The 16,884-nt window shown below is 45.7% G+C and overlaps 1 long non-coding RNA gene across 1 annotated transcript in view; it reads left to right on the forward strand.

The window, feature by feature from the left end:
- Positions 1-16,884, forward strand: part of LOC128854666 (uncharacterized) — an 80,025-nt gene that overhangs the window by 46,864 nt on the left and 16,277 nt on the right. Inside the window, exon 2 of the long non-coding RNA XR_008453616.1 lies at positions 1,343-1,447. This is a non-coding gene — a long non-coding RNA (uncharacterized LOC128854666). The remainder of the gene's footprint in view (positions 1-1,342; positions 1,448-16,884) is intronic.

Genomic DNA, 16,884 nt, shown 5'->3' on the forward strand with positions numbered 1-16,884 from the left:
GGATTCAATGTGAGGTTAGTGCAGGAAAATAAATATCTAGTAATGAATGTTTTGCTACTTCTTTTTCTTGCAATTCCGGTTCCATATCATCTGACGGCAGCCAATAAATTTAAAGGCTTCAAACAACACAAAAGGCAACTCTCAGGCAAGAGAGTGTACAGAGCGCTGATGAGATGACAGTAAACAAAAGAATTAGATTGTATTACCAGGAAGATCTCAAAGAAGTGAGGTCTGAAATAGCTTCCTGTGAGATTTGGGCCAGACAATGATATAAAGAATGCTCTGGAGAGTGTTCTGTCATTGTCAGAAGGACAGGCTGTGGGAAGCCAGCTCAGAGAGATCTTCTCCATCATTTCTATGAGCCGGTATGGTTAGGTGGTGTCAAAAGAGCATCAGAGAAGCATTTCTTTTGCATTAGACACTTGCTATCAGCCTGGAGTACTGGACAATTGATGATGTGGATTCATTGATGCACTGGACAAGGTCCATGAAGGCTGAGAACATTTGTCAGTCTTGGATCAGTCTCTTCTCAGACAAAACTCTGGCACCCTTGTCACTTCAAGGGAGTTTATTACTTCTTAGTGAAAAGCAAGGGAAGAAATATAACTGATGAAAGGAGACTTGTGGGACATTGCAAACCCAGCTGCATAAACCAGGTGAAAATGGAGCACAAGAAGTTCCAAACTGTGGCTTGAAGTAGTTTGTGCTGTGCATGCATGGAAAGCTCATGGAATTCTGAAATTGCTCTATGCTCTTATAAATCTCTCTGATATCTGAAACTCCAGTATGGCTGATCTAAAACTCTATCAAAATTATTCAATACTATTTATTTACCGTTGGGTACTGTCTAGAGAACTGGTCACACGTCAGCCCCTGGGGCAAGTGGCGTACAAAATTAGCATGGATCAAGTTGCACAGATGGACACGATAACAGGGATGGGAAACACAGATGGCTTGAGATCCAAATTCTGCTTTTTTTTACATGTGAGGGTTTTAATTTAATCATAGAATCACCAAATGGTTTTGGTTGGAAGGGACCTTAAAATCCATCCAGTTCCAACTCCCTGCCATGGGCAGGGACACCTCCCACTGTATCAGGTTGCTCCAAGCCCCATCCAACCTGGCCTTGAACACCTCCAGGGATGAGGCAGCTATCGCTTCTCTGGGCGACCTGGGCCAGGGCCTCCCCACCTTCACAGCAGAACATTTCTTCCTAAGATCTCACTTCAGTCTCCTTTCTTTCAGCTTTAAACCCTTCCTCCCTGATTAAGAGTCCCTCCCCAGCTTTCCTGCAGCCCTTTTCAGCATTGAAGCTGCTCTAAGGTCTCCTTCTCTTCTCCAGGCTGAACAACCCCAACTGTCTCAGCCTGTCCTTGTGTGGAAGGTGCTTCAGCCCTCGGATCATCTCCTCGGCCTCTTCTGGGCTTGCTCTAACATAGGACTGCAGGTGAGTTCTCACTAGAGTAGAGGGAATCACCTCCCTTGCCTGCTGGTCACAAATGATGATGTAATGTTGTATAACGATGTAGCCTGAAAGATAAAGCCTAAGTGTTGTAAGGAGAGATGAAATGGTTTTGTTGCAAGGAGAGATGAAATGGCTTTGTTGTTACAGTATTGAAATGGGGTTTGAGGATCTATGTCTCGGTAACTCCACAGACCTGTATGATGTTAAGCTACATCCGAATCCCCCTTCTCTATCGCTTACGCAGAACACCATGCCTTTTTTCAGTAAGGAGTATGACTCTTTATTTGCACTCTTTCCTACATGTGTGGGCATCACATTCAGTCTTGAGACCCCTAAATATAGCTCCAGTCTTTAGTGCAGACCTTAAGTGCTTCGCGGATATTGCTTACGTCTTGAAGGACAAGTCCCAGAAGCAGATAATGATTAGTGACATTACCAATGACCACTATAGTGGGTGTGTTAGAGCTGTGAGAATCACTTAGGAGCTCATGACCCCCAAAGGCTGCTCAGTTGACTTCTCTCACTGACAGCATTTTTAGGTTTAGGCTGCAGCTGAAATGGCTAAACCACATTTAATGTTGAGGCTGACACATCTGATACTTGGAAAGGGCTTGGAGCACACACGCTGTCAGTGTCAGTGACTCAGCTGTCAAGCGTTAACTCTTCACACCGCACTTAGTCACTTGTCATTATCTACTCATATCTTTGTCAATGTTTCCAAGAGAAAAAGAGACAAAAAACCTGGATGGGAGTTTGGGCAGTCTTCTCAGAACCTGACTTTGAGCGATCTAAATGAGGCATTTACGTTAGATGCTGGAAGTCAAAGGCAGTTAGGAGGTGAGCCAGGAGAAAGTTCCTAATGCAACTTGTGGGAAGGTCTGCAAGACAGAGCAGCCTCTTGTTCTGAACCAAACAGCTCCTCGCTGCCAGGAGGACGAGGAGCCGTTGCAGGAACATAGCTCCTGGTTTAGGAAAATCATAGAATGCTTTGGGTTGGAAGGGACCTTAAAGCCCATCCAGTTCCAGCCCCACTGCAGGAACAGGGACATCTTTAACCAGATCAGGTTGCTCAGAACTCCATCCAACCTGGCATTGAATGTTTCCAAGGGTGGAGCCTCCTCTACCTCTCTGGGTGATGTTTCCAGGGATGGAGCCTCCGCCACATCTCTGGGCAATCTGTGCCGATGCCTCACCACCTTCATTATAAAAAGTTTCATCTTTATATCCAGTCTAAATTTCCCCTTCCTTACTTTTTAGATGACCTAGAGGGTCAAGAGCCACCAAGAGGGAACCAGGAAAAGGAAGAAAGCATTTTGTCAGATATGTAGAAAGGAGAACCTGAGGAAAAAGAAACTTTCAGGAATTGCTCCTCGGTAAGCAGATCTCATGATGGATTTCATAAGGAAGATCTAAATGAGCGCAAGGAAGGCAATGAGTAGCTGTGAGGCTACAATGATGTATAAAGGGTTTGGACAACAGGAATGGTAAAGGAGAAAGGTCATCAAATGGGAAGAGAGAAGAAATTGGTGCTGGAGATTCTGACTTCAGCAAGGAAATGTTTCAAGGGAGGGATGGGATAATTCTGGGCTCCAGCAATAGGACCAGGACCTGGCACAGTGGGCTTTAATCATGGCTTTTCCAGTGTCAGCCCTTGTGGATGTGAACAAGACCACTGAATCCTTGAACCCGAAAGTGCCTACATACCCAGTGTGGCAACAGAATGCAGGATCAGACCTGCCTGGGCATTTTCTGCTTTTGGAAATGGGAGCAGAAATAGCACCTTCTTGCCTCACACAGCTGTTATCAAACTTAATACATGAATGTTTGCAAAAAGCTTTGAAGGGAAGTGCTAAGTCTTATGAAAAAACCCTCTCTTATCACTGAATCCCCAAGGCCTGCGGTCTCTCCAGCGGGGCATCAGGCATAGCCCAAATAAATCCGATGATTCCACAGATGGCTTTGGCTGCAGAGGCTGAAGATAAAAGTTATTCAAAACTAAACCTGTGATTTTAGGCATGTATGAAGTTAGTGCGGTATATTAATTCACCTGTGAGATGGATAAATAGCATAGATATCTCTCCAGACCTATATAAGTGGCATACATCCCTTTTTTGGCTGGTACAATAGGGGTTTTTATGCCATTTGTCATTAAAATCCATTCTTCCCTTGCCCCATGATCTTGATTGTTCTTTCTGATGGGATTTAAGGATTAAAATTGTAAATACCGCTTGAATCACAGGAACTCTGTAATGCACTAGACCTGGTTTGGGTTGTTTCTTAACTTCAGAGGAGTTTCACCATCCCACACTCCTTACTGTGTTTTGCCATGGACAGAGCAGGCGTAAGTGGGTCTTTTGGGGAGCTGTGGGACTTGGGAGGTCAGCTGTCGAGTACTCAACTTTGCTGATGAGGATAAAAGCCTGCCTATAGAATTGAAAGGGTACAAAGGTCTGAAAAGCAAGGAATGGTTCTGAAAGAGTCACAAAGACGGAAACCAGCTGAGGTTTCTAATTGTTTTGTTCAGGTCCACTGGAACAGAAGCATCAAGGTTAACAAACAGTGGTGCAACCTTCATCCTAGGGGTTATAAAGGGACACCATTTAGCTGAAATTTTACCTGATCTTAAAGCTGGGAGGCCTTGGCTTCAGTTGTTTTATTTGACTGATCTTCCTATTTATCACTTAAAAAGGAGATTCAGGCTTCTTTTCACTAAAATTGTTTGAAAATTACCAACTTCTAGAGGCAGGAGTGAGTTGGAGGAAACTCTGACAAGGTTTCGGTGTTGCTAACACTCTGATTACATTTCAGTTTGGAACATATGCTCGGCATCTTATCTGAGCCCCTGCTTCAGCAAGCAACAGTGAGTCATTCCAATGGCGAAGGGCTTTTAACAATGAAAGTTTCTTTGGATAGATTTAGGCTGTTCAGCAGGAATAGAAGGGATGCTTCAAATTATGCTCTCCCCGTAGAGCCAGGTGGGTCAGCCTCCTGTTTGCACTTTGAAGGGGTGAGACACCTACAGGTGAACTCCAGCTGCTTTAAATACTAAATGCCTTCCACTTTGATTGAAAGTTTACTCTTGCTTGGGGCTGCTGTTTTGCATACTCTTTCCACACCTGCTTGCAAAACAGAAAGCTTGATTTTGGAAATAAAAATTAATGTGCTACATCATCTGCTAATGTGAGAACGTACTTTTGATAGGCAGGAATACCAGGCTCATTATGAGCACTGTTAGTTAACCATAAAAACCTGAGATTGGGAAACCAGAAGACATCTGCCTTGTGTCTAGCTCTGTCTTTTTGTGTCCTGTAGACAATACGGCTGTATCATAGACCTCCAGTCTCCAATTCACACTGTTACCCTCATATAAATATACAACTCAACATATATCTTCAGGGTTAGCTTTGACGAGACAAGATTGCAGTAATGGTCAAAATCAAAAGCAGTAATACAATAAATAACATTTCACATTTCAGTGCAGCAGCTCAAAGCTTTTAATTCACATCAGATCCTTGTGGAAGAGTATACAATTGGGGTGAACAAGGCATTCAGAAGGAAAGCAAATTGCACAAAAATCCTTACCATAGTCAGTAGTGCCATTCTGAACTCCTGCCCCGCTCTTAATTGCCAACAGACATTTTCTTTCCTCATGGATAAAGCAATCTGTATAAATATAAAATATTATTTTTCTCCCACTCCTTTGAATGTCTCATATATATGAGTTCTTTAGAGCAAGGATTATCTTTTGCCCTGTTTTTAAGCGGCACAAAGTCACGCAGAAGAAATCATGGGCTGGAAAGACTGACATGATAAATGTTCGTGACGTTCTCAGATGCTTCAGTAATACAAGTCCTCCAGATGGAGAAATTTGTATATTTTTAAAGCAAGCATAAATTTGCTCCACTCAGTAATTTCAGGGCCCCTTCTGGGCTGGGTGAAGCTCAGAGTAATTCACAGAGTGCAGCGCATGTGTCTGGGGTGCTGATCTCAGGCATAAATGCGTCTTTCCTCCTACTGCTGCAGCAAGCTCTGATTCTGAATCTGTGACCCCAACGCCAGCGATGGGGCAGCCACCACTTCTCTGGGCAACCTGGGTCAGGGCCTCCTCACCCTCACGGCAAATCATTTCTTCCTAAGATCTCATCGCGATCTCCTCTTTCAGCTTAAAACCTTGTCCTATCCCCATGGTCCCTGATCACCACCCCCCCCAGCATTTCTGGACCCCCTTTCAGTACTAGAAGCTGCTCTAAGGTCTCCCTGGAGCCTTCTTATCTCTAGGTGTATTTTAGGTTTTTTACTCCACGCTCTGAAGAGTTTCGATTCAAATCAGTGACAAATCATCTTGTGCCTTGCAAGCTGAGGCACAACATAATCAAGATATTTGCCAGATGTCCTCCAGAAGCCACCCCAAATTCCTTCTGCCCTGCCTTTCGCCACACCTCAGTCGCAAGATGAACCTCGTTTGTCTGTAGACATTTATATAATGTGAGTATTGAAGTGTGTCCTTTACATAGGCTCCACTTTCATCCACAGCAACTGCATTTAGTCCTATCTTAAATCAAGCCCCAAAGTCTTGAGAGGTGACACATCACCTGTCAGAGGTCTTTCTCCACAAATAATTTTGTGTACACCCAGCGCGCACCAACGGTAGGAAATTAATTCACTTCTCCTTCTAACAAAACATTTTTCAGAATGGGACACAAACACGATCATCTGACACAAATCATCTGTTTCCTTTCTCTTTTCCTCCCTCCCCACCCTTTTTGTGGAAGGCAAAACAAAGGCATCCTTTAGGATGGTATTTACAGTGCCATTGTCTCCAGTGCCACCGTGACATTTCATCACACAGCAACACCTCCTTTCCTTTCCAATTACATTAAATTTTCAAGATGTCTCGGAGCCAGCCCAGAGCAAATTAGATCAGATGGATGCCTGGCTGCAGATATTTCCAGGCCCTTTTAAAGAACTGGGAAAGATTTAGGTGTCTCTGGTCCAAACAGGGGTAGACAATACATTTGTTCTGTTCTCTCTGTGCCAGTAAAGTCCCGGGGACCAGGCTGGAATGGAGGAGAGGCAGGTGGAAGTGAAGTAGTGATGAAATGCAGCCATCTGTATGTCAGCTCTGGATAAAAACGTCAAACATCTTTGGTAAAAATGTCAAACATTAATTACCTCCCCCTTTCCCCTGAAAATAGGTTTGTAAAAGTCCGGATCAAGTATGACTGTCTTGGGTTTCTTTTCCTACTGTGTTTCTTCCAATTCTCCTCTTTGGCTTTTCAGTATTGTGCAAATTGACATGGAAAACCATTTTCTCTGGGCATCTTCTAAGAGAGACTTGGGTACCCCTGAGTCCTCTTGCACATCTGCTGGCACGGGGAGCAGAGCTGGGCACCTTCAGTGTATGCGAGCGAATGTGTGGAGGAATTTCAGAGAACCTCAGTAGACCTTTGGGGTTCATGTCCAAATTCAAACTCCTGAGCCCATCTTCTGACTGAACCTGATGCTATATTGGATGAGGATTTGAGCAACCTGATGGAAAGTGTTCCTGCCCATGGCAGGGAGGTTGCAACTGGATGGCTTTAAGGTCCCCTCCATCCCAAATCATTCTATGAATCTATGCAGAGGGGAGGAGAGAGCCACCAGCAAAGAGCATTTCTGCAAGTCATGCCTATTTTGATGCCTCGCATACAAGGTCTGCCATAAACGTTGCCTCAGCGGCATACAATGCTTCACATTTGGTGCCTTCTGCCTTTGAATTTGAACTTCAAACCCTGACTTACACCTGTATTCAGCCAAATTCCCAAACTGTTCTTGGTCACCTTGTATTTAGTGACTTTTATTAACAATACAAGACTGGTAATGAGATTACTAAAAATGTTTGTGGGACAAATTAATTTAGAAAGATAAACCTGTTTGAGGACTCGAGGCTCAACTCTCTTAGCTGCAATTATTATTACATACAGCAAGTGAGTTTGGATCCGTTTCATTCTAATATTAAGCAATAGTTTTTCTTTTAATCTCTTAATGTTTTCCCCAGGCATTTTGGAGGTGGTAGGGAAGATCCTGAGTAATAAAGCATGAATCGAATGCGCTAGCGGGAATGGGAAGTATCTCTGCAATGTCAACATTGCTTTGTCTCAGATGTTTAACAATAATGAAACATATAAAAGCTTTCTTTTGACTAACAGGCTGCTGCTCACTGGAGTGAGAGAACAGATGACCCACTCTGGACTCTGATTCTGTGCCCTGTGCCGTTCTGCGTGCTTACGCCTGTGTGGTTCCCCCCCTCTAGGACAGAAGTCCCTGTAGAGTATGTGATATTTTTTTTTTCTGGTGGATAAACTGGCAGCTTTTAACGTGGAGTTGATTTCCGCTTTTGGCCTTTGGGAGAGGCAAATTTTTTTGAGTGCCTTTTGGAGTCTTCTCAATTAGTATTAATTAAAACTGGGTTGCTGCAGCCAGCTGAACAAGCACGGGCACGCTTGTGGCAGCCTGTCTTCACATCCAAAGCTGTTCACAACTGCAGATCAGAGCTCCAGGGCTGCCCAGCACCGGGCTGCTGCAGCTCAGCTGCTGGGATGCTCCTGTCAGTGCTGTACATGCATGTGGGGTTCCTGCTGAAGGATATTTATTTTAGTAGAAAAACTGCTTTAAACTATCTCAGACCTGTGGAAGTGGCTGGTTTAGTGTCTGTGAACAAGGTAACTTAGGGATGGGCTCTCCTTGACTTGCTCGAGGGTTATGGTACGACAGCACAGGCTGCTCTCAGCTCACCAGAGCTATTTGCAGATGGATCTTTCGCTGTATGGCTCCAGTGCTGTGAACTGTGGACATCAGTGATTCAGAGCAACACGGGGAAAGGAGATGCTGGGAATCAAATCTGCCTGACAGGTGAATAGATTTGTATTTGCAGAGAGAGGCTGAGAGCAAAGCAAATGAGCAACTGTCCTTTCAGCTGCTCAGCCATGGCCAAGGGTAAGCCAGATCTTCTCTGGAACATGGGAAATGATCCAGTATAGGCAGCCAAAATCTTAGTCCAGGGCTCACCAAGTTAGTATCTAGGATTAAGACTTGCAAAACCACTACTCTGCTGGGGTGGTGGAGCCAGAGCTGTGAGAAGTGCACTGAAGTCTTGCCCTTGGCACTCGTTTCCAGTAGGAACAATTGAAGGTAGTAACATTAATTAGGGTGGGCTCCTCTAATTGGTGGTGGACACTGATGAAGTTCATCAGAGTTCATTCTATTCAGTTGTGAGTTACAGCTTCTCACAATGATTGTCCTCCCTGCACTGAAGGTGATTTCCACTCCAGTAAGCTACCCTGATTTTCCATGGATGAGATGAGTAGCTCTCTTGTTCTTCCATGAATTTCCTTCAGAGGAAATAATCTCATGTTGAAGCAGGGCGATGGCAGAAAGATGAGGTACAATAGTATGAACGGAGGGGAGTCCAGACTGCGCTTTACTGCAGAGATTTTCTTTAAGCTGATTAAACTTCTCTTAATAAATCCACCGGAGGGAAGTTACCGAGGGTGCAGGACTTTTAAAATAGGCCTCTCATCACTGGTTGCTGTTCCTCGGTGACCACGTCCGTAAAGTAAGGAAGAAGGAATGAGCAAAGGGACTGTGACTTGAATAAATATTTCAGGTGAAAGCAACTTTAAAAAATGTGTTGTAAACAAGGGTGGAAATTTATCTCCAGATTTGGTGCTGTGGAGGGTTAGAAGCAGCATATTTGAGAGTGAAAGGGTGGAATGAGTAATGCTGGGTTGAAAGTGTGCACGCAGCCATCTCTCGCAGAGTGAGTTGGCACAGGCAGCGTCGCTCGGGCCGCATCCGGCGTGGAGAAACTGCCGGCAGTGAGCAGGAGCAGACATTTGCGTAGGCCCAGGTAGGATTGTAGCCCAATAAAGGAGTCCTCCAAGGAAAATCGAGGCCATGCTGAAGCCCAAGCATACGCCTTATCTCTGAAGGCACAACCTGGGTTGTTCGAACAGGGTTAATGTCTATTTGAGATGAAAACCGTAGAGTTTTCTTTGCACTCTTCTCAAACAAGATGACTACTGGAAGAGAATGAAACAATTTTGCAGAGGGTGATTGAGAAAGGAAGTCTCTGCTTTCCAAGAGTTGGCAAGGGGTTATGTTGCTTCAGACCCAAGGGAAATGGGGTTTATCTATGTTGAATGCTTTGCTCAAAATAAGTTTTTGCCTACAATCTCTTCATTTCCACCAACCTGACAAAAAGAAAGCAAAAACGAAAACAAACCCATTTCAAGCAGGAACTGCTTTTCCCCAGAAGGGCAGAGCTATGGGATTCTCTCTGATATCCTCTGAGGACTTTGCTGCATGAAACCAGACAAAACAACTAACATTCCAAATCTATATCAATGAGGCAGTGTAAAATCCCAGGAGGGGTATTAATTGTTTCTGGACAGGAATGTAATCACAACCGGGTTTGAACTTATTGATCCTTATGGAGTCTGACAGAGTCAGAGGCAATTTGGGATAGAAATTTGGGAAATGAATAAACTATAACTTTCTTTTAATAGGAATTTATAGGTCATTTAAGGCTTAATGATCTCTATGAAGAGCCATTGGCTTTTGCTCCCTTAGGAGGAAAACACACACAGGGAAACAGCCCAACTTGCTGGCCTAGGAGAAGTAAGTGCCCTGAGGACCTCTACTTAGGAGTCAAACTGTGTGTTGGGAAACAGACTTCAGAAACACAAAGGACAACCAAGTGCTGGAGGAAGAGGATCATAGAATCATTTGAATGGAAAAGACCTTTGAGACTGTTGAGTCCAACTGTACCTGTCCACTACCAAGCCATAGCCCTGAGTACCTGTCTTTTAAATCCCTCCAGGGATGGTGACTCAACTACCTCCCTGGGCAGCCATTCCAGTGCCTAAAAACCCTTTCAGGGGAGACATTTTTCCTAATATCCAATCTAAACTTCCCCTGGTGCAAATTGAGATCATTTTCTCTTGCCCTATCACCTATCACTTCGGAGAAGAGACCACAGCCTACCTCACCACAACCTCCTTTCAAGGAGCTGTAGAAAGTGATAAGGTCTCAGCCTCCTTCTCTCCAGGTTAAACAACCCCAGTTCCCTCAGCTGCTCCTCATAAGTCTTGTTCTGCAGCCCCTTCATCAACTTAATTGCGACAGGAATTCAGCTCTTATGGGTCCCAGTGGGGAAAAGGCAATAAAGGCCACTGAGGTTAAGTGGTGATGTGACAGCAAAGAATTTATGTTAATTTTGCCGCATATCTAAAAATATCAGCCGCCTTGTGGGGCAGTGAGATGGGAGGCATCTCTGTATGGTGGCACAATCGAGCTGGAGGCAAGGATAGAATAGCAAGTATGAAATCCTGCCAAAGAGTTCAGCTCCCAAGAAATGGCTTTTTACACCTCTAGTCTTTGGGGAGAAAGGAAAGAGAAATGAGGGGAACATGGCAAAGACAGATTGATTTCAACTGCTCTCTTTCTTTGCTTTTTCCCAGAGAAAATAGAGGTGGAACGATTCCAAAGGCAAATCTCCGTTGGTTGTTGATGCTGCTAGGAGATACCTTGAGCACTAAGCACATCCAGGCAGCACATCGTGTCATATTAGAAGCTTTCCAAATATGAAGTGAGAGTTCAGTTATATATTTTTCATGAGGAGGACCTGGATGTTGCAGAGGTGAAGCTGCAGTGGGATAAACGTGAGCACAGGGTTTTAAAGAAGAGCTTCTCTCCAGAAAATAGTATCAGGAACAGGAAGGAAATTGAAAACGTTCAGAGGTTTGTCAGCAATTTTAGATAAAAATAATGTAATCAACAGGGCAACGGATATTTCCAGTACTGACAGGGGCTGCAGGAAACCTGGGGAGGGGGTTTTGATCAGGAAGTGCAGGGACAGAATGAGGGGGAACAGTTTTAAGCTGAAAGAGGGGAGACTTGAGATGAGATCTCAAGAAGACATGCTTCTCTGTGAGGATGGGGAGGCCCTGGAACAGGTGTTCAAGGCCAGGTTGGATGGGGCTCTGAGCATCCTGATCCAGTGGGAGGTGTCCGTGCCCATGGCAGGGGACTGGAACTGGATGGGCTTTGAGGTCCCTTCTGACCTGAACCATTCCATGATTCTGTGATAAAAAAGCAAACCACGGAAACATAGAAAGAAGCAGAGCTGCGTATTATGGAGGAACAGTTACAAAAGGAACTTTTTAATTGTGCTCTTAGTAGCCTTCCTACTGGCTTTGCCCACTGCCATCTCCTTCCTAAATGGGAATGGAAAGCATAAAGCGTGTCTCCTCAAAATTCCTGCCTGGCACTATTATCAATACCTTAATTAAAAGAGACTGTGGAGTTCTACAGGTGACTGACAGGTGAAACTGGAATAAAACTCAAATAAAACCTTCCATATGCATCTTTTAAACAGTTAATTGTAGAATCATAGAATCATAGAATCATAGAATCATAGAATCATAGAATCATAGAATCATAGAATAGTTTGGGTCGGAAGGGACCTTAAAGATCATCCAGTTCCAATCCCCCTGCCACGGGCAGGGACATCACACTGGCTCAGGCTGCCCAAGGCCCATCCAACCTGCCCTGGAACACCTTCAGGGATGGGGCAGCCACAACTTCCCTGGGCAACCTGGGCCAGTGTCTGACCACTCTCATGGTGAAGAAATTCTTCCTTATGTCCAGTCTATATCTGCCCCTCTCCAGTTTATACCCGTTCCCTCTCGTCCTATCACCACAAGCCTTTATGAACAGCCCCTCTTCAGCTTTCCTGTAGCCCCTTCAGGTACTGAAAGGTCGCTATAAGATCTGCTCTGAGCCTTCTCTTCTCAAGGCTGAACAAGCCCAACTCTCTCATCCTCTCCTCGTAGGGAAGGTGCTCCAGCCCTCTGATCATCTTTGTAGCCTCCTCTGGACACGTTCCAACAGCTCCATGTCCTTCTTAAGTTGAGGATTCCAGAACGGGACACAGTATTCCAGATGAGGTCTCACAAGAGAGGAATAGAGGGTCAGAATCTCTTCCCTCGACCTGCTGGCCACGCTGCTTTGGATGCAGCCTGGGCCATGGTTGGCCTTCTGGGCTACAAGCACACATTGCTGGCTCATGTCAAGCTTCTCATCAACCAACACCCCCAAACTGGGGCTACTCTCAGTCACATCATCTCCCATCGTGTACTGAAAATGGGAATTGCCCCAACCCCGGTGCAGAACCTTACACTTGGCCTTGTTGAACCTCATGAGGTTCTCACAGCCCCACTTCTCCAGCCTGTCCAGCTCCCTTTGGATGACATCCCATCCTTCCGGTGTGGCAACTACACCACTCAGCTTGATGTCGTCTGCAAACCTGCTGAGGATGCACTCAATCTCACTGTCAATATCATTGATAAAGATATTAAACAGCACCAATCCCAGTACGACCCCTGAGGGACACCACTCATCACAGATCTCCATCTGGACTTCGAGCCATTGACCACTACTCTTTGAATACGACCATCCAAACATTTTCTTATCCACTGTACCATCCATCCATCAAATCCATATCCCTCCAATTTAGAGAGAAGGATGTTGTGGGGACCATATCAAAGGCTTTACAGAAGTCCAGATAGATCACATCTGTCAGTTTACCTGTGTCCACTGCTGTGGTTACCCCATCATAGAAAGCTACCATGCTCAGACAGGACTTGCCCCTGGTGAAGCCATGGTGGCTCCCATTAATCACCTCCCTGTCCTTCATGTGCTTCAGCAGAGCTTCTAGGAGGATCTGTTCCATGATCTTTCCAGGGACAGAGATGAAGCTGACAGGTGGTAGTTCTCAGGGTCGTCTTTTCTACCCTTTTGAAAAATGGGCACAACGTTACCCTTCTTCCGGTCACCAGGGACTTCTCCTGACTGCCATGACCTTTCAAATATCATGGAGAGTGGCTTGGCAACCACATGTGCCAAATCCCTCAGGACTCTGAGATGCATCTTATCAGATCCCATAGACTCCTATATGTTCAGGTTCCTCAGGTGGTTACAAACCAGATCCTCCTCTATAGTGGGAGGGGTTTTTACCTGCTGGTCACAGTCTTGCTGTCCCATGACCCAGGAGGGGTGAGGAGAGCGGTTATTGGTGAGGACTGAGGCAAAAATTTTGCATACCTCAGCCTTCTCCTCATCTGTTGATATGTGATCATGATTTCCTACCATCAGTGGGGGTACATTCTCTTTGACCTTCCTCTTTTGATTGAAATGCCTGTAAAAGCCCATCTTGTTAGTCTTTACTTCCCTTGCCAAGCTCAGCTCCAGGTGTGCCTTGGCCTTCCTGACTTCATCCCTACACAACCAGGCCACGTCTCTATATGCTTCCCAGGTTCCCTGTCCCTGATTGCACTGCCTGAGCAGTTCCCTCTTCTTTTGTAGTTTAACCAGCAGGTCTCGACTCAGCCATGCTGGACTCTTCCCTTTCCTGCCTGATTTTCTACATACGGAGACTGAGCACTCTTGCACCTTGTGGAAAGCTTCCTTAAATATTTTCCAGCTCTGTTCTGCTCCCTTGTGTCAGAGGACGATGTCCCATGGGGTTCTACCAAGTAACTCCTTGAAGAGCTGGAAGTCTGCTTTCCTGAAAGTTAGTGTCCTGACTATACTCCTCACCTGTCCCATATCCCTCCGGACCATGAACTCTGCCAGTGTACGATCACTGCAGCCCAGGCTGCCTCCGATCCTAATGTCATTGATGAGTTTACTTGTATTGGTGACCATAAGGTCCAGTATTGCATCTCCTTGGTTGGAGGTCTCTATTAGCTGGACTGAAAAATTATCTTCCATGCATTCCAGGAGTGTCCTGGATTGCCTACAGCTGCCGTGGTACTTTTCCAGCATATGTAGGGGGGGTTGAAGTCCCTGAGTATTATGAGAGCTTGCGAGCCTGAAGCCTTCTGTAGCTGGTGGAAGAAGGCTTCATCAGTTGTCTCTCCTTGATCGGGTGGCCTGTAGTATACACCAATCACAAGGTTCCCATTGGTTCTTCCGTCTTTAATTTTGACCCACAAGCTTTCAGCTTGGTTGTGGCCACTCTTCAATAACAGCTCTTCATATTCCATTCCTTTCCTGAGATAGACTCCTTCCTGGTGTGTCCCTTCTGAACAGCCTGTAGCCATCGATAGCCACATTCCAGTCATGGGATTCATCCCACCACATTTTTGTGATGGCAACTAGAACATAGCTTTCTAGTAGCGTGGTAGCTTCCAGCTCCTCCTGCTTGTTGCCCAGGCTTCGTGCGTTAATGTAAAAGCACTTCAGCTGAGCTGCCAGCTCCGTCACCTTGCCAGTGGACCCTTTATTGCCTATAAGGTGTTTTAGAGAAGTATCCTCCCTAACACCTGACCCCTGACACCCGTCCTTCCATTTCTTGTTAAGGGCTAGCTTGGTGTTATCTCCCTCCCCCTTCACATCTAGTTTAAAGCCCTATCTACAAGCCCCGCAAGCTCCTGAGCAAAGACCCTCCTCCCCCTCTGACAAAGGTGGGTCCCATCTGAAGCCTGTACTCCTGGTGCCACGTAGGCCACCCCGTTGTCAAAAAAGCCAAAGCTCTTGTTGTGACACCAGCCACGGAGCCATTTCTTAATAGACTGGACCCATCTGAGCTGTGCTATGTCCCCACCTGTAACTGAAAAATGGGAAGAAAAAAATAACCTGAGCCCCAGATTCCCTCAGTAGCCATCCCAAGGCCTTAAAATCTCTTTTAATCCCCTTTGGGCTTCTTACTGCTGCTTCATCCTCTCCCACAGGGAGCAGCAGTAACGAGTAATAGTCAGTAGTTCTCACCAGGTTGGGAAGTTTCTTGGCCACGTCCCTTACTCGGGCTCTGGCAGACAGCAGACATCCCTGTGAGTGTGGTCTGCTTGACATATCGGACCCTCTGTCACCTTCAATAGAGAGTCTCCTACAACTACGACTCTCCTCTCGGTTCTTGTGGCGGTTGTGGCAATGGAGCGTTTATGCCATTTCAGTCTCTGACCCTGCTTTGATGTGGGTGCATCTTCCTCCATGTTTTCCTCTGGTCCGTCCTTCACATTGAGAGCCTTAAATCTGTTGTGGAGCGACACTTGAGGTGGTGTGGGCAAGGAGAGCGTTGATTTTCTGCCCCTTCAGTGGACACGCTTCCACTCACTACCTCCTTCTGAGCCTTCACCTACAACCTTAGCGGGGGGAAGATGCCAGATCCTTTCGATCCCGGGCTCTTACCTGTGTCTCTGTCTTCTCTTTTGTTTTGGAGGTCAGGGTGTGATCTCACCAGTCTATCTCCAGCTCACATTCCCTGATGCTCCTTAGCCTCTCTATGTCCCTCTTCCAGCTCTGCTCCCAGGCTGAGGAGGAAGTCCACCTCTCGCAGCCGTTGCCCTCGCTGCCCTCCGTTTCCAGCACAAGCTGGTGGCACTCTGTGCAGCCCTTAGACAGCTGCATGCTTTCCCAGGAGCTCAGTCTGAACTGACGAGACCCTTCTGGCAGGTGCGGAGTTGATGCTTTCGCCGGGTGGACACCGTGTCTGGGCTCCCTAATAATAGCCTGAATATTTTTCAGAAACAAATACTTTAAGAGCTGTAATATCCTGCTCAATGCTCCTGACACAGCAGCTGGGTGTGTTGGTATGGGGAGGCTGTGAAAGGTTCAATATTGTATTATTCTTATTATTTTTGGCTTCAGGCATTGTATCTCCCACAATGCAATGTGCAGGATGAAAAGTCACCCGTTTTTTTTTTTTCACCCTTAGATTTATAATTTTACCAAACTCTATTATTGGCATTGGACTACCTTTCCTGGAGCTCTGTATTTATCAGGAGTGGCAGAGGAGTTAATTGCATAGCCAGGGAGCTATGCATTAAACAACGCCTGGCGATTTGTTTTTGAGGGCTATTTATTGTTCCTGCTCAGATCAAACATTGCTGTGCTTCCTTTCATGCTGTTTCAACTTCTTCTCCACTTGCTAAAAACAGTGGATAACAACCCGGTGAACAAGAGTGTCAAGGGATTCTTTGTCTCCCACCAAGAGCTGCTTTCTGTAAAGAAATACTGTTTCTTAATTAATCATTTATCCACTTCATTAGGTATTGTCAGCAACAGAATAAGAAATGGGGCTGTTAAGGTGATGCACATTTGTATTTATTGTGTCTTCTAGGGAGCCGGAGATCATTTAACCACACAGATGTGATAGAAACTCTTTATCACGGAGTGCAGGGATTGGATGATGGGCAATGATTTTCAGCTGAAAGAGGGGAGATCGAAATGAGATCTTAGGCAGAAATGTTTTGCTGTGAGAGTGGGGGGGCCCTGGCCCAGGTTGCCCAGAGAAGCGGTGGCTGCCCCATCCCTGGAGATGTTGAAGGCCAGGTTGGATGGGGCTTGGAGCTCCTGATCCAGCGGGAGGTGTCCCT

This window comes from Cuculus canorus, chromosome 26 (genome assembly GCF_017976375.1).
Source record: "Cuculus canorus isolate bCucCan1 chromosome 26, bCucCan1.pri, whole genome shotgun sequence".
NCBI classification, from domain to species: Eukaryota; Metazoa; Chordata; class Aves; order Cuculiformes; family Cuculidae; genus Cuculus; species Cuculus canorus.